Source organism: Podarcis bocagei (genome assembly GCF_964188305.1).
Source record: "Podarcis bocagei genome assembly, chromosome: W".
NCBI classification, from domain to species: Eukaryota; Metazoa; Chordata; class Lepidosauria; order Squamata; family Lacertidae; genus Podarcis; species Podarcis bocagei.
In genome coordinates this window covers 74,426,983-74,445,864 of record NC_138131.1, presented here as the reverse complement: position 1 = coordinate 74,445,864, position 18,882 = coordinate 74,426,983, and the positions used below count along the sequence as shown (strand labels likewise).

Below are 18,882 nucleotides of genomic sequence, written 5' to 3'. Positions count from 1 at the left end.
AAAAACAAAACAAGACGGAACAAACAAAAATACATAGATAAAAACCACCATTCACGGTGGTACAACAAAGTAAACAATAAAAACACCTTTAAAACACCTTAAAATATATATAAACATCTTCAACATTTGCTGCAGCAGCACCAGTGTCCTTAAAGCTATTACGGGGGTGAGCCTGGGCCCCGCCCCCTAGGCCAGATGGAGTGAGCCTGAGGAGGGAGAGGCCTTCTCCGACACTCCGATGCAGCAGCAGCGATGTCCCAGACCCCAATGAGGCCTCTTAAAGCTGTGGCGAAGGTGAGCCTGGGCCCCGCCCCCTAGGCCGGATGGAGTGAGCCTGAGGAGGGAGAGGCCTTCTCCGACACTCACGATGCAGCAGCATAAGTCCGATTAAGGCTGTTAATAATCATGAAGCAGAATATGTCTTCCTGTAGAGGGAAATTGCATTCCGCCATCTGCTGGCGTAAGAATTTCATCTCTGTCAGATGCGCTTGTACATCTCCATCTGGCACTAGCCTTAGATTGGTCAGCTTTTCAAAATGCAGCAACGCTGAAGAACCAGCATCTCTTTGATGTATTCTACGCAGCTGTCAGAGCCGCTTCCAGGTCCCAGCTCACAGAGGACCACGCTAGCCGGCAGTATTGTACAAACTTCTTTATTGAGCTACAGTTTCCATTTTCAAGCCGCAGCGCGCAGCTCTACGTCTTAGAAGCTAGACCGGCGAAGCTCCGTCTGAGTCTCCGCCTCCTGTACACCAACTTAATACTCTAGCCTTACTCCACCTCTTCCGTCTTTCCTTTCTCCTCTGGGTCCCTCTACCCCCCGTGGTCTCTTCCTTCCTGGACTCTTCTGACGCTGACCCCCCCGACTCTTCTCCCTCCTTGCGGCGGGCTTCCTGTGCATTTGAACTTGGCGCGCGCGCGCAGCCTTCAACCTTCCTCTTGACCGTTTCCTCGCTCCCCGATGGAGGTGTGGCCAATCCTAACTCCTGCCCTCCCGCTTGCGGCGAGCCGCCAGATCCCGATACCTGGGACCCCTCCCCCCTACTGCGCTCTGGTGGGGAAGCTGGTCCCGATTTCCAACTGCTGCTCTCTGAGTCCCCTCTGGTCCCTTCTACCTGGGGTGTCCCCCTAGGCGCCCCCCTTGCTCTGACCACTGGCGCCCCTTTCTGTGAATCTTCCGATTCACTGGAAAGACTCAGAGATCTCGGGCCGCTGTCATCACTCATATTACCTCCGGATTCCTCCCCCTCGCTCTCTGTTTCCTCCCTTTCCTGTGCCTCTGCTCCTGAACCCCTGACAGCAGCGTTTGCCAAATCTCACGCGCGCATTGCAAATTCTGAATATGCACGAGTTGATCATCTGAGATACAGAGAATTATGGCCGTCCTGGCTCTCACATTCTGTGAATTCCAACCTGGCGTTGGTGCAGCAGGGATGGGGTTTTCAATCACCCCAAAAATCCTCTGATTCTGAAGCAGGGCTTTCATCTTTACAGACCATGAGGAATAATTGTCATTAGTCAGTGGAGGTGGGTAAGGTAAGCCTCCTCCCTTCTTGGCATCCATTTTGAATCCAAGCCTCAGCTCTCACTCTCGAGCCTGTAAAATTCCAAGAGTCTATTGGCTGTTTACTGCCTCACTTGGCAGTTAAACACAGGCTGTTTTGAAAGTCCTTTCAAGAGCAGTGAGATATTAGACAAAACAAACGCTGTTTACCAGCCTCTCACAGTCCCAGCCCCTCTTCCGTTGTTGGCCGGTAACTTTCCACTTTACTGACGTTTCGTTGCTTAGCAACTGGACATTCCAGGCTTATCAAGACTCAGGTATGCGAAATATGTGGCTCTCTTTCAGTGCTGGTTTCATCCAAAAGCAGACACTCAGTGAACCGAAGAATGTCTCAATTCGCGTTCACTCTCACAGCCATAAAATTAGCATACCTTAGGGGTTCCGTTGCTCAGCAAAAACACCTCCTCCGGTGCTTCCATCCGCACGCTACCATATCTTCCTTATCTCCTTGCAGAGGATGAAGTACGCTCCATCAACCTCTCTTGTTGCTTTCATGGATCAAAACCATCCTCTGCTACCAGATGTTGGGAATCAAGCCTTTATTAGGAGAACCTGGCAACTCTCTAGGCACCCGGCTTGATCTCCTGATGACCTCCCTGTCTGCATTCCCCAGCAGGATACAGGCTAGGTCGTGATAGGCGATCCTTCTCAGCGTGAGAAGAACACCCCCCCTCTTTCCTGCCCCCCCCCCCGGCAGGGGAAAGAGATAGACAGAAACATATTTACATGCCTTTATTTCTGTCTTTGCAGCGTTACAGAAAAACACGACTGCTCTCTTCAAACTCCAACAGCCGAGAGACAAACTCCACCTGTACTTCCTGTACAGCTCATATTACGCTCTCAGCTAATTCCGGTGCTCTCTGCACTGTTAATTGACTGTCCCTCTGTTTCCCACGGAACAGTCCCAACATTCCCATTATGTTTTGCTTTCAAGCTACCAGCTCGTGGCCGCATTGCTTCTATATTGTAACAGATACATCATATCCTACAGGAGCACAGGAGGAGGCAGGAATGATGGATGTAAAATCTGACAGGTGAGAAACATTGAGGCTTAAAGAGAAGGAGCAATCTGCCATGCAGGGTTTGTTTGTTTTTTAAGTTGCTGTTTTACTTGCTAATGTTAGGAGTAAAAAAACCCCACTTATTGATCTATTAGTAGATCCCAAGCTTCCATTGATGTTTCTCAAACGAAAGGGAAAAGCATTCCCCATGTATTTGCTACAATACTCTGCTCCTCCTTGTAGATGACAAGCCTTGCATATTCTCTCTCTCTTTCTCTCTCTAAATTTGAGAATTCTATTTGTTCTTAAGCTGAATCATTTGTAAACTGTTGTGCTTTTGAGGATGTTGGAGGAAGAGGCACTATCCTCCTTGCCTTGACTGAAAATCCCCCCCACTTTTAAAAATCATGGCATTGTCCTCCAATCTCCTCTTCTAGCAGCCTTTCCAACTAAGTTCATCACCTGTGGAGTTAAGAGTGCACTGCTATTAATCTCTTCCATGACATCTTCCCTTGCAATTCACTGTCATTTACTGTTAATTCCATAGGTACCCTCCAGACTACTTCCTAGATTATGACTCTAAAGCAACATGACCCTCTTGTTTTCCCTTATGCTGTTTTTGGTGGCTCTCCTTTCTGTCCGTTCATCAGCCACATGCTCAACATCTTATGGTCCCTTGGCATCAGGAAGATGAGACTTCCAGCGTGATTGACCAGAATGCTGCAACATGATTGCTGGCAGGAGTGAGACCTTGTCAGCATATAACACCTGTGCTCAAAGATCTGCACTGGCTGCTGATTTGCTACCAGGCCAGGTTCAAGGTGTTACTATTGATATATATAGCACATGGAAGAACCCTTTGGCTAGAGGACTGCCCTCTGTAAAGTAGGACACTTAGACACCCTAATGGTAAAAAGTGTTTTTCAACCCAGTTGACTTGGTGGAACACCAATCAGGAAAACTATATTTCCCCCAGTTCCTTGAATGCCCCTTTATCCAGAGCAGCCCCACTCGGTCAAGGCCAATAGCTGGAAAGCAATAGGGATCACACACACACATGGAATGAATGGAGGGATGGATGGGCGTCACAGACACTTTTAAACTACACTTTGATATCACCCCAGACAATCTCCCACATCAAACAGCCCACTTAGGTAAGGTCTCTGTACATAGCTGGTTTTCCTGTCTGGTTCTTGAAAACCCCCTACTCAGAAATATTTTTTTTATCAAAGAGTGAATAAACTTTTACAGCCTATGGACAACACTCCCATGCAGTCAACCTTCCAGGGCCTGCAAACCAGTGGGGCTGGGACAAACAGTGAGTGTGGCTGATAAAAAAAGAGGGTGAGGCCACCTGTCTCTTTTTCATATGCTTCTCTCTGTAGTGCCAGATCTAGGGCAGTGCAGGCTGTTCCCCTGCTCAGGGTGCTGAGCCAAGGGAGCATAAAATAATAATAATAGTAATAATAATATTGGTAGTAGCAATAATAATAGTAATAATAATAGTAATAATTAATACTTATATTCATGTGGGTACCTACTGAGAAACCCCATTAAAAAGCAACTGTACCAAAAGGAATTACTGTGGAAATAAAATATATTGGGGGAAGTGCCAAATTTTGTCCTCACTTAGAAAACCGTATTACCAAAGTCTACCCCTGCTCTCTGTCATTCATACACAAATCCACATGCATGCAGGTAAAAGGTAAATGTAAGGTAAAGGACCTTACATACATAGTCAAAGGCGTCTATGCGGTGTGGCGCTCATCTCACTTCAGGTCATGTGGCCAGCATTCTGGTGCACCGGGACACTGTGATAGAAGCCAGAGTGCATGGAAACGCCGTTTACCTCCCCCCTGGAGCAGTACCTATTTATCCACTTGCACAGGTATGCTTTCAAGCTGCGAGATTGGCAGAAGCTGGAACAGAGCAACAGGAGCTCACCCTGTCTCAGGGATTCGAACCACCAACCTTCTGCTCAGCAAGCCCAAGAGACTCAGTGGTTTAAGACCACAGCTCCACACATAATGCTCCCACACATCCATTTTCATGCATAACACACCTGCTCATTCACTCACACTCATTCTTTTTCATTCCCTCTCTTTCATGTTCAGGGATTGACCAACAAGCCTTCTTTGCACAAGGTGAGAAAGAAACATTTTCATCACAAAATTGCACAGATGCCACTCCAGCCCCATCTTGACCATCATAGTATCTCTCATCTTTCAACTTACATGCCCGCTTTCTCTCTTGCACCATGCGGAATGAAACTGGTCTCCATATCCCTAGACGGGAAATGCTTGGGTCCACATAGTAGCAGGGCCCAGGACTCTCCGTGATCGAGATCACTTGCAAAGGAAAGAAGAATTGTCTGCATGAGGCATGGTGTGGATTCTGAGCTATTTAGCTTGGTTGCAATGACTGACTTCCTATCCGATATCAATTAAAGGCACCCACTAGCTAGATAGCAGTGAATATGTTAAGCTCCGCCCCCCTGCACCTCCATTCCTGTTATCCTTCAACATGGCTTAAGTGTAGATCATCCTCTTCCCACTAAGGTCCACAGCTGTACAACTGAGAACCCTGATTTTTGTGCAACCATAATAATCAGCAGTATAAGACCCTCCAGCCCTTGCTGGACTACAACTCCTATCATTCTTGACCATGCTGACTGGGGCTGATGGGAGTTGTAGTCAAGAAACAACTACATTAGCCCCCTACATGCAGTGCCATTGATCCAGTTGGAATGGAAACTTTGGAAAGCCACCCAGCTCTTGATCATGGATCACCCAGGTCCCATCAACTGTGGCCCCGATAATTAGAGAGTCCCAAAAACACAGGTTGTCAATCTCTGTTCAAATGTTTTGCCAGCAAATTTAACAGTTGTTTAGCCAGCTTCACCCTGTGGGTCAGTTAATGCTGTTGGGAAAACCCAAATAACACAGAACCTAACTTGTCAGCATCTTACATCTTTCACTGGATTTCACACGCATTGTGTAGGCTGGCTCAGCATACTTGGTGAAGTCATGGTCCTTAATGCCACTGAGAGGCTACCTACCATACTTCCCAGGTCCTGGCCCTGCAAGAGAACCACAAGGGGGGGAGGAATAAAATAATGGGAAGACAACCCGGAACCATTAGCATTTGCAGATTATGAGCTGCCACACTGGGTAAAAGGGCAAAATGGAATAATATATTGTGTTGAATAATATATTGAATAATATATTGGGTTTTGGAGCTACAGCTCTCTAGGTGTTGTTGTTGTTGTTTAGTAGTTTAGTCGTGTCCGACTCTTCGTGACCCCATGGACCAGAGCATGCTGGGCACTCCTGTCTTCCACTGCCTCCCGCAGTTTGATCAGACTCATGTTTGTAGCTTCGAGAACACTGTCCAACCATCTCATCCTCCGTCGTCCCCTTCTCCTTGTGCCCTCCATCTTTCCCAACATCAGGGTCTTTTCCAGGGAGTCTTCTCATGAGGTGGCCAAAGTATTGGAGCCTCAGCTTCACAATCTGTCCTTCCAGTGAGCACTCAGGGCTAATTTCCTTAAGAATGGATGTGTTTGATCTCCAGGTGTTGCTGCACTGCAACTCCCATCATCTCTGACCACTGAACCAGACTGGCTGGGGCTGATGGAAGTCCCACAACATACTTTTCTTCTCCCTCTGGTAAAATCTCGCTAGCCTTGGGCCAGGATATTTGCATTGCAATAGGAAGTGAGCATTACAAGGCACCTGAATTCTTCTGTGGCTCGGACTATAATTCAAGCCAGAGAAGATTTCCCATTTTACTCAACCACCTATGCTCTGCCTGTACTTTCCCAACCCCCTTCCTTCATCCCCTTTAAACAAGCGTTACCCTGGTAGGACAACAGCAGTGGTGACATACCAGCCACAGGAAAAGGAAAACAAAAGAAAAAAAATATTATTAGCCTGACTCCCTCCTTTGGCAATCTTCACAGAACTCTAGCCCAATGGTTGCCATCAATTTGATTTGAATAAATTTTATAATGAAATGATTTTAGAATGTTGTATTATTTTATTGTTGTTAGCTGCCCTGAGCCCAGCTTCGGCTGGGGAGGGCGGGATATAAATAAAGTTTATTATTTATTATTATTTATTAACAAGGAAATATGCACTGTCTCGCATGCTAGCAGTACTCTTGGAAGAAAGTTCTGATGGTGACTGAGAAATGTAGATCAGTTTCCTTCTTGGGTTTCCACAAGAACAAAAAAGGAACCCTGATGGGAGGCGGCGTCAAGATGGCGATGAGGTAAGACGCATTTGCCGGAGTTCATCTCGAATCCTCTTTAAAATCTGTGTTGTGGCTCCCAGCCTTGCAAGTTTTTGCTGAAGATTGTATCAGGGTGTTGGAGCCCATGCCAGGAGTTCACATTGTTGATAACTGTAAAGCCTGCATCGTAAATCAGCTTTAATGAGCAGATAATTGTATTCTCCGGCAGCCTTGGAAGCAGCCTTCGACTTACTGGCTCTCCGCCAGCTCACATTCAGTTGTTGTTTTTATGTCTACCACTTTTTACTACCTTTCTACCACTTTTTACTACCTTTTAAGCACCGCTATTTTAAAAGACTTATAACGATGGGCCAAGGCAAACGCCTAAGGGATTGTGACGAGGCTCTGCCCTCCCCAAGAGCCAAACAATTAAAAACCGACCCCCCCGTGCCTGGCAAACGGAGTGACCCCATTGAATTCTGCTATAGGGTGAAAACTCAGAACCGTTTCTACCCTCTAACGTCTCCAGAAAAAATGTCAACACCAGAGGAATTATTTTTACCTCAGATTAAATCTGCGGACGGCAAGCTTGGAGGAAGAGGGTATGTCCCACTGAGGGTGGTGCAGGACGCCGGAGCTGAGGACTGCGCAAGACAAGAACAACATGAACATCTCCATCTTGTGGTCAGAACCCTTAATTGCATATTCAAGAAGATTGATGTGCTATCCTCCCAGCTATGTAACCTCGAACAGAAAATTGATAACTCCTGGTCAAAGTTTAAACCAACTGTAGACACAGGGGAATTGAAGTGCCAGAGGTCCATACCTTCAACCAAAAAAAGAAGTGTGATCCCTAAATATAAACCAAATCCTGCACTGAAACACCAAGCGTTGTCCCTACAACCTAAGAAAATCTGCCTAAACATCGGGGCAGGGTCACCAAGGTGGCTTACTCTGAGTGGGGTTAAAAAGCATCTAAGCAATCTCCTAAACATAGAAATCTCACAATGTGATCTCATTGCAGTATTACCCTTGAACCAGCACCTCAGGCAACAGAAAGTGATGCTTGCGTTTTACTCTCCAAGGATCCCTTCAGCTATCATCAGGCAGAAATCACTCTTGGCTAGGTATGATATCATCCCAACAAGAGTTTTTATGGATAGCATGATCCACCCCCTTCTACTTGCCGGTCACGGCACGGAGCGGACTCTGTCGGAGAGGTCGGGAGTACCTCAGGACATTGAGCCTCCTCTCCCGGAGGATATCCACCCGCACCAAAACTGGATTTACCCTACGCCCCCACGAGCTCTAAAGAAACCCACTGGCGCAAGTAATTCTCTGACCCCGCCGGAGGAAAGAGAGCTTTTAGCCACCTTTGGTGACCTTCCAACGAGAGAATAACAAGAAATAATTGATAGACTAGAAGTACTTAATCATCAGCTCATACATGTCCAGAAGAACGGAAAAGTTCTGCCCACTTTTCAGGACTACCCTGCCAGCTTTTCGGAGTCGTGTTTTAAGGAAGCAGGAAGTCTTCTTCACCTTAGTCCTGCTCCTAAACCCATGTCTCCCCCATTTGTGGGCAAAACCCACCGACGCCTGGCAGACCCAGGTCTTGCCCCACAAGTTGGCCTCTCACCTCAACTCTTGATAAATTTTGACTCGCCCTCCAAGAGTCCCCCGCTGAGGAGTGTATCTCAGAGTTCCTTCCACCAAAACAATTCCTTACCATCTAATCCATCAATGCCGGAACTGGAGTCCTCTTATTCCCCTGAGCGGCATAGACCCGACATACAAACGGTACCAGTACGCCAAGCATCCCCTGTACCTTCACCAGCATCAGGTCATGGGAGTGCTCCACCTACATCAAAAAATGGCCCGGATTTGATTGAAGACCCGGCCGGACATATAAATCAAATGGTTTCATTGGCGACCTTCAGCCCTCGCGGTGGGGCAGTCTCAGCAAATCCTGTGGAGTTTCCCACTGAAGTGTCCACCCTTGGGTTACCCAGCGGGAGACCCGTTTTGTCGCCTCAGTCAGAATACTTCACTACCAACTTCAAGACTAGGTACCTTCAGCAGGTGCCTGCCGTGCAAAGTAAAATAACTGACTTTTTTGCGGGGTCTGCCCTGCCTCCAAAGGACTCACATCTCTCCCTGAAATGACAGCGAATTGGGCACAACAGGAACTCCCCCCTATCAGTCCTCAGCTGGAACATTGCGGGCTGGAGGGGGAAAAAACTTGACCCAGAATTCCTGGAGTATATTAACCTGTTTCATATCATCTTGCTCCAAGAATCGTGGGAAGTAGAGAAAATTTCCCTAAATGGCTTTGAGCTTCTAGAACTCCCTGCCTGCCCCTCCCTGAAAGGAGGCCGCCCTAAAGGGGGCCTAATAATAGGCATCTCCCTCAACCTACATTCTAAACTTACTCTAGTACAGGCCTTGCCTCCTTACGCCCTTACTGGACTGATTGCGGGGGAAAAGATCTCACTTCTAGTTACAAATGCTTACTTGCCACCTGGGGGCTCTTCCTCCGAACTGGGCTCTAAATGGGGCTCGCTAGAAGAGCATTTGCTCTCATGCTATGTTAAGTTTCCTAACACCCCGGCCATAATAGGTGGCGATTTTAATGCCCGCACAGCAGCAAATTGGGACTCGCTAACCAAAGCCAAATGGTGGGTTACCCCAAACCTTGATAATTATGAGCTGGAACATATCATGAGGAGAACTTCTAAAGACCAACGAGTTAACGAGGCTGGAGTACTCCTCTATCAAATGGCCATCCGTTTAAATCTGGTCCCCCTAAATGGAACATGCCTCCCTGATATTCCAGGGGATTTCACTCATCTGAGCGTTAAATCAAACAGCGTTCTCGATTACCTGCTGGTTTCCAGTGATATACTTAAGTGTATCTCCACCTTTAAGATCGAGAATGTACAATCTAGTGACCATCTTCCCCTTGTAGCCAAGCTCTCCCTGAACTGGCAGTCAGAGGCCCATAGACATGCGACCCAGATGGTAACCAACGAATCTCTCCAACTAAGAGGAATCAAATGGTCGGAGACCCAGGCTCAAAGGTATCAGGAATTCTTTCAAAAAGAAATCCTCGGGCCCCATTCCAACATAGACTCTGCCTCAGACGAGTATAGCATAGTGTTGAAACGCTTCCACCACCATACGACTGATCTTACGTCCTTCTTCAGGCTACCACCCAAAATATTAAATCGAAACGAGTATACTTACGGTGCCCCCTGGTATAATTCTTAGTGTAAACAAGCAAGACAGCGCCTCCGTGCTATATATAATGTGTACAAGACCTCCGATGCATCTACTCTGCCAGCTAGTTATGCACAAGCCAAGCAAGTTTACAAACGCACGCAGAAAACTGCCAAACGCGAGTGGCAACAGAATCGCTGGCAGGCCTTGATTACTGCTTCAAAACCACATAGATCCAGGGAATTCTGGTCTTTGATTAACAGAAGGGCGAGGAAATTCCCAAGGGCAGTCATCCCAGCACCGACATGGGAATTGTTCCTGAAGAAATGTTTCTCACAGGCAGATGCTCCCTCCGACCATCTGATGCATCTGTTTTCCCACCTACCTATTTGGCCTCCCACCGATCCGGACGAAATAGCCAAGCTAATAGCCCAGCTGAAACCGGGCAAAGCCCCAGGGCCCGACCTGATCCCTGCTGAAGCCATCAAACTACACCCAAAATGGTGGGCTGACATCTTGGCCAAAACCTTCGACGCAATCAACGCTTCTGGTCTCATCCCCAAAATATGGAAGGAGGCCATTATAGTACCAATTCATAAAAAAGGTTCTCCAATGGAGCCGGAAAACTACCGTAACATCAGCCTCCTTTCGATCATAGGGAAAATTTATGCCAGCTTTTTGCTGACTAAACTATTGCGATGGGCAGACGAGACTAATCAGATTGGTCACGAACAAGCAGGGTTCAGAATTAAACGTTCAACAACTGATCATGCGATAGTTCTTTACCATCTGGCACGGAAGTACTCGTCCCCCCCCCCCCCGGGGCTACCTTTGTGCTGCCTTCTTAGATCTAAAGGCAGCCTTTGACAGCGTTCCTAGAAATATTCTTTGGGAGAAACTTGCAAAACAGGGCATCGATAGAAGACTCTTATGGCTTATAAGCCAGCTCCACGAAGGTACCCTTGCCAGAGTGAGACTTACTCCTGCGGGCGACCTCACAAATTCGATTCCAATAAACAAGGGAGTGCGCCAAGGATGTATATTAGCTCCCTGCCTATTCAACCTATTCATCAGCGACATGCGAGCACCCCTAGTCAACTCATCTCCAAGTACACACGCGCCTAGACTAGCGGATTACCACTGTCCACTCCTTTTATACGCGGACGACGCGGTAATTCTATCTTATACACGTGTTGGACTAACCAGAGCTCTGAAGATCTTTGCCACGTACTGTCAACTCAACCAATTAACCATCAACCATGCTAAATCTAAGATTCTGATTTTCGCCAGAAGTCGGAGATTATACAAATGGAAGCTTGGTGGAGCAAAAATAGAGCAAGTCCTAAAATTTCAATACCTAGGAGTTATTTTTCAACACAATTTGGGGTGGAAAGCACAAATTCAACACCTACTCAACAAGGCCAAAACTCTGTCATATGCGCTCCTCCGATTTTTCTTTTCGGATGGAGCTTTGCATGTTCCCTCGGCCCTAAAGGTGTTCAAGGCAAAAGTGGTTCCCGTGCTTGCTTATGCTGCCCCGCTCTGGGCCGTGATGACAGATCTTGCTCCTCTTGAGACTTTGCAAAACCAATTCCTACGTCGGCTCCTAATGCTCCCCCTGTGCGTAAGCAACGCAGCCATCCGATTAGAATTGAAGATCGCATCCTTAGAAACTTGCCTGTGGAAGCAAGTCTTCAATTATTGGTTATCATTGTGGCACAGATTACCAGACCATTACCTTGTCCAATGCCTATGGCGAGATGAATTCTCCAGCCTTTGGACTAGTAGAATTCATGCCAAACTCCTGAGTTATGGAATCTCTCCCCTAGATTCCCTAAAACTAGATCAAATCACTGCTCAAAGACTGATCCGCCAAAGACTGGACGACATCGATTTACAGCGAAATTATACGCTGGGGGGAGGTGTTTGTTCGCCCCAGAACATTGGTATCACTTTAACTTACTGCGTTCCATCATACCTCTCCTCCCTTTCGTCTGTTGCCCATAGGCTGGCCTTCACCAAGGCGAGGTTTAACGTTTTTCCCTCTAATGTCCTGAGACATAGATTCTCAAAGGGCCAAGCCTCCGCCATGTGCGAATGTGATAAGGAGACGCCGGAGTCGCTTCAGCACATTATGTTCACTTGCCCCTTGTTCAATGTGCCACGGGCAAATTTGTTGGGATTAATCATACAGAAGCTAGAGGGTACCCCACCAAAATTCCACCTTGCCCAAATCTTGCAGGATAAGGACATCCATACGACACTGAAAGTGGCTAGGTTCCTGGTCGCTGTCCTTACCCAAAAGCGCTGCCAAGGAGCACTACAAGTTAATTAAGGTGCAGCATGTCATTCCTTCCTTCCATTCCATACTACAGTATTTTATTGTTATAGTGGTGTTTTAGCGGCTGTTTTTTCCCACGTGCAAAAACTGTTATTTATGTCTTGTTTTTATCTGTATGGGCCTACGGCCGCAATAAAATTTCTTTGAAATTTCTTTGAACCCTGATGGATCAAGCCAGCCAGCCACCGAGTCCAGCATCCTGTTCTCACAGGGGCTAACCAGATGCCAGAGGGTCTTTCAACAATGCTGTTGAACACATCCAGACTGGCAAAGATATAGGTACCTCTGTATTCCTGATCTCCTTCTCTCTCTTGCCCCATCTATTCCCACAGCTCACCTTTATACTTGGCACTGATGGACGCATACTGCTTCTTGATGGCCGGCACTCTGGCTGGATGCTTAGAGATACCAGAAAGACAACTAACAGGCTGAGCTGCACCTTTGGCTCTGGAAGTCGGCATTGGAGTGTGCCCACTGCAGTGGGGAGTCGTATGTGTCACCAGTGCTCTGGGGAATGAAAGTAAATGAATGAATGCAAGTCCAACCTGCAATAAAATGTTGCACCATGGAGTGTTGCAGCTCAGGGTTCCAGCTACTCCGTTCTACCCCACCCCAAACAGTATTCAATTTCCACTAAGTATGCTAAGTTCACATTGGGCTATTTGGGGAGGGGGGAGTGTTCTCCTCTGAGGGATCCTATCCTATCCTATCCTATCCTATCCTATCCTATCCTATCCTATCTTCAAACCTTGCCGTTTTCTCCAGGCTTGCTGAGCCCTCCGTCTTGCACAGATGGTGCTGTTTTGGCCACATAAGGACCATAAGTGCTAAAAGAATGGAGATTGCTGCTTGTTTATGTGATTTAACGGCATGTACCTAGGCCAGGGTAGCCAACATCCCAAGAGCTTGTTGGACTCCAACTCCCATCAGCCCCAGTCACCATGGGATGATGGGAGTTTTAGTCCAACAACAGACAGAGAAGAGCCCCTTTGCAGCCCCTGCACTGTAAGGGCTAAGGGAATGAGGGTGAATCTAGAGGTCTGTGTGCCTTTGTTTATTTAAACCAGGAATGGGAGGCTCAGCCCAGGAGCCACATGCCACCAACCAGACCTCTCTCTCTCTGACCATTAGCACTCTCTCCAGGTCACAAGCCTCCCTGCCCCTGCTTTGTGCCCTCTTCAAGTGCTTTTGCCTGGCTGGAATGTGAGAGCAAAGCCTCTTGCTTTCCTGAATGAAGATGGGGGCAGGGGTAGGTATAGAAACTTGGAGGGTATGTGGAGCTGGATTATAGCCTAATGCACAAAGAGTCCCTCCTGTTGCTCCACCCAGTTTTTGTATCTAACCCCATTCAACACTGGTACATGGCCCTCAGATGGTTATCAAATATGGCCCTTGCACTAAAAAAAAAAGCTTATCGACCCCTGATTTTACTGCCCCCCCCCAGCCTGCCTTTCAACAACAAGGTCCCCAAGGCAGCTCAGAACAATTTAAAATGAACAACATGGAATGAAATTGCAACCATAAAATATAATTGCAAGCAGCTCAAGCAACAGTACCACGATCCCAAACAGCAGAAGGAAAACAATAGAAATGATTAATAGCAAAATAGCCATGTAGAAAACACACCAAAAGAAACATGCAAGGGGAACCAGCAGGCAGGAGTTGGGGAAATAGTTTCATGTGTGTTGATAGCATTAAGCAAAGCCCCAATAAACAGCGCTTAGTTTAACTATGGAACTCCCTCCCACAGGAGGCAGTGCTGACCACCAACATGGATGGCTTTTAAAGAGGACTGGATAAATTCACAGAGGAGGATAAAGCTATCAATGACAACTAGTCAGGACAACAGTGGAATTTGCTGCCAAGGAGTGTGGTGGAGTCTCCTTCTTTGGAGGTCTTTAAGCAGAGGCTTGACAACCATATGTCAGGAGTGCTCTGATGGTGTTTCCTGCTTGGCAGGGGGTTGGACTCGATGGCCCTTGTGGTCTCTTCCAACTCTATGATTCTATGATTCTATGATTCTATGACTATGTCCTGCTTCTGAATACCAGCTGCTGGAAACATGGGAGGAGAGTGCTTGGATCCTGCTTGCAGGTTTCCCACAGGCATCTGGTTGGTCACTGTGAGAACAGAATGCTGAACTAGATGCCCTTTGGCCAGATCCAACAGATTCTTATGTTCTTACGTTCTTATTTGTTCGCAGCAAAGCACACTCACCATTGATGTGTGGAATTTGCTGCCACAAGACTTGTTGAACCTAGGATAACTCAGTTGGTGCAGCATGGGACTCTTAATCTCAGGGTCATGGGTTCGAGCACCATGTTGGGTAAAAGATTCTTGCATGGCAGGGGGTTGGACTAGATGACACTCATGGGCCTTCCCAACTCTACAGTTCTGTGATTCAATGATGGACGAAAGGCTAGATAGGGATCTCCATCCTTTTCAGTAACATGCATTTGGGGACCCATTTCTTCATCATTGACCATATATTTGCATGGTGGAAGTATTGGTGGAAGTCCTGACCCACCAGCTGAAGACCTAGATGGCATTGAAGGGGGAGTATTTATTTAGCTAGTTGTTTTCTTACATTTATATCCTGCTTATTTTTGGCATGAGTAAGCTGTCGCCTGCCCTTTTCCAGGTACCAAAATACTGATTCCAGACATTCCAAGCATAAGTCTGACCCTTCCCCCCGGAGAACCACAACTGTGTCCACCCTAATCCCAGAGCCCTTCAGGACAGAGGAGCAGAATGAAGGGAGCACCCCCTCCAGAGCATGAGACCAGGCCTGATCCCTCACCCTGAGCACTTTGGAGGGGGTGGGGAATAAAACTTAAATACAGGGCACAAAAACAATGCCTTTTGTCATCTCCTTGTAGTGGCATGGTCTGTGGGGCAGCATTTGGAGAATACAAACAATTTCTTCTGTGTCTTTCTAATTCTCTGGAGTTTCTAAGAGAGGTGGCAACTGGCCTTTGCATTGCTATGCTCCCTAACCCTAATCATGCTAATACACAGCAAACAAAGGTCTTAGGATTTCAGTTACCAATCAAAGTAGCAATTGGTTGTGTCAGTCACCCATACCGCTGATGCTGCTTCTCTGGATGGAATGGAAATCTGGATGTAGATTTCAATAAGGAGTGGGGATGTTACTCAGCTTTCCAATTCCTCCTCTACCCCCTCCTTTTTGGAACATAAACAATGCCTCATGTCGCAATTCGCTCCCAGGTTGCCCAGGCGATGCTGATGCAAGTGTGGAACCAGACTTGTTTATTTCCATATTACCATGGTTCTGGCAGAATACTCTCCCTCCCCCTCCCTCCCTCCCTCCCTCCCTCCCTCCCTCCCTCCCTCCTCTCTCCCCCCCCCTCTCTCTCTCTCTCTCTCTCTCCCTCTTTGTGTGCTGCTAATACAAGTCCTCCTTCCTTGCAAGTTACCAGCCGGGGGGGGGGGGGGAGAGCCACAAGCCCAAAATACCACATTTTGTTTCATAAGACCCATGGGCATAGCTAAGGGGGTGGGGACAGAGGGCAGCTGCTCCCTATCAAATAAAACAATAGAAATACTTAACTGACCAATCATGTCATTTCTGCCCCGCTAACAAAAGTCCTCGCTATGCCCATGCTAAGACCATGTTCCCCATTCCTTTGCCTTCATATGATATAGTATTCATTGATTTTTTTTGTTCCATTTTTTCGTTTTATTTGCAGCATTTGTATTCTAACCTTCCCCCATTCCCAGGAGCTCAGAGAGGGGTGTTTGCACAGGCTGCCTGGGCAACAATGACCACATCCCAGTTAAAATGAAACAAAAAGTCCAGAAAGCATAAAAAAATGAACCTCAAAGCAAAAGAGAATGTTTCTCAATATGAACAGAGGGATGGAGAGGAAATTCAGTTCCCTTAACATGAAACTGACCCAATTCACCCTTCCTTAAACAAGAGGCACACTGAAACGCAGCTTTCTTTTGAAATTTGCACTTCTTGGAATTTTGCCACATGGTTCTCCAACAAAAAACAATGTGGACATACTGTCAGGGAACTGACATCGGAGCAGAGGGGAGAGGCGAGGCTCCCGGACTCTGCAGGAGAGGGGACAAGTAAGGGAAGAGAGAGAACGTCATCTGGGGAAGGAAGTCCAGGTGACACCAGGAAGAAGGGAGAGGCAGAGAGCAGCTCGGACGTGAGGCTCCGAGACTCTTCCAGTGAAGTCAGTGAGGAGGGTGGAGGACCACCACTCGGCACGCCCACTCTGCGCAGAAGGCTTCCGCGCAGAGAGGCGAGGCGAAGGTTGTCTGTTAAGGAATTCTTTTTTAAAAAAAAATAAAATATTTATTGCAATTTTTTAAACAACGAACAAACCACCAAACATATAAAATACCATCACCATACAGACAGAAAAAGTCAAAGCAAAGTTAAGAAATAAACAAAGAATAAAAGAAGAATACATATAAAACACAGTTGTTCATAAGTCATATTTTCATAATCTTTGGACTTCCCCGCATCTCCCTTCCCTGCGTTCTCAGTCACATAGTTATAGACAGCAATTTATTACCTTATTTCAATTCTTATTTTGTAAATCTCGGATATTATGTCCCAACTTTTAAATAACTTTATCGTAAATTAAACTGCTTGATTTAAACATAATATTGCTTCAAATTTCATCATTTCCTTAAACCTCACTTATTCTCATATATTTTACAACAAAGTTTCTGCTGCCGTGTTACTTTCAATTGTGCATTCTCCTAACATTCATACAGTTTGTAGTGTTTTTGTAAATAGTCTTTAAATTTTTTCCAATCCTCTTCCACCGTCTCTTCTCCCAGGTCCCGGATTCTGCCAGTCATTTCAGCCAGTTCCATGTAGTCTATCAGTTGCGTCTGCCATTCTTCCAGTGTGGGTAAATCTTGGGTCTTCCAGTGCTCTGCAATGAGTATTCTTGCTGCTGTTGTTGCATACAGAAAAAAGGTTCTATCTTTCTTTAACACCCCTTGGCCGACAATGCCCAAAAGGAAGGCCTCTGGTTTCTTAAGGAAGGTATACTTAAATACCTTTTTAACTCATTATAGATCATTTCCCAGAAAGCCTTTACTTCCGGTCGGCGCCAGCGTTTATGGCGGTCCTCTTTCCGAGCTCCGGAGGAGGACTGCTCCACGAGTTCGGGTCTGACCCGCTACGGCAAGTGGGGGACCCCTAAAATCACAGGCGCGGATGCCTGTGAACAAGGAGACTCGGTGGGCACCAGAAGCGCCCCCCTTTACTGCCTTTTTAAAGGCTCCGGAACGGCATCGGGAGAGCGCGGTGCTGAGAGTCGCTACCCAGCCCGCAGAGTGAAGCCGCGTCGCCATTGACGGAGAGCGCCGATTCCTTCCTGCAAATTGAATTCGGATTGAAAACCCCGTGAGTAGGATTGAATGACTATCGGGAACTTTTAAATTTAAATTGGAAATTTGGCCGGAAACGGGGGAGGTTAAAATCAAGGAAGTCTGCCTTCCCCCGACTGCATGACAGATGAAGCAACGAAAAACAAAGAGCTGCATCTGAAGGGAAATAACAATAGGACTATTTAAGCCTGGCATTTGGATATAAATCTCCTCTCTAGCAGGCAGGGGCAGAGGGGAGGGAAAGTAACCTCATTAACCTGCATGATTTTTGAAAGAGAAAAACTTTCCGCTGCCTCAATCCCCTGAGACGGACTGTCAAAATAAGATACCAGGACAGTGAAAAGATTTTAGAAACTTGTTACAAGGCTACATAGTTGAGGACTTAACTGATACAAAGTTTTGGGGTTTTGCTGCTACAATATACCAGACTGGACTGTGTTGACAGAGAAACTACATAGAAAAAGTGTTGCAGCATTTATATTGAAGTTTCCTGGTTTCTTTGTTCTATATTCTTTGTTTCCTTCACTTGGACATTATGTTTTGCCCCCTCTAGAGGGCTGAGAAGTAACAGTTGCAGAATAACAGATTAAGACAGTGGGATTTTCCATTTGGAAATTGTTCCTGTGAGAACGTCCTTGGGACATGAGTGGCCCAGCAGAGGAGATAACTACGAGAGCTAAAGCAAAACAGCAGCAACAGCAACAGAAGAAAAGAGGCTCAATATCAAGTTTAACACCGACAGGTGCAGCTGGGCAGGAAAAAGTGACGGCTGTCTCCATGGAGTCAATGACACAGGCGTTACTCAAGATAAATCAATCCCTGGAAGCTTTGACACAGCAGAGTACAGAAAATTCACAAAAACTAACAGAATTAACAGCAAGGCTGGATTTGAATACGAAAAGTGTGATATCCAACACAGAATCTATAAATAAACTGATTGAAGAAAACTCGGCAACACGTAAAATCGCAGAGGATGCCAGAAAGATTGCTGAGGAGACACAGGAAAAATTAGAACCGTTTTCTAAAAAAGTGTATGAACATGATGCGGCCTTGTCTTTGATGGAATTACAGAGAAAGGAGAGAAATTTGAAATTAAGACTAATTCCTGAAAGTGAAGGAGACAGCCTTGTGGAGTTCCTTAC

General features: G+C 46.5%; 1 pseudogene across 1 annotated transcript in view; it reads right to left on the bottom strand.

Annotated features, from left to right (window-relative positions):
* The window catches only part of LOC308578102 (protein CIMAP1C-like), a 32,981-nt pseudogene extending 17,427 nt beyond the window's left edge, over positions 1-15,554 (bottom strand). The window contains exons 1-4 of the transcript in view: positions 15,443-15,554; positions 12,696-12,865; positions 5,534-5,644; positions 4,800-4,913 (exon numbers count right to left, since the gene is read on the bottom strand). The product of the transcript in view is annotated as a protein CIMAP1C-like (transcript). The remainder of the gene's footprint in view (positions 1-4,799; positions 4,914-5,533; positions 5,645-12,695; positions 12,866-15,442) is intronic.
* Between the last annotated feature and the right edge of the window lie 3,328 nt (positions 15,555-18,882).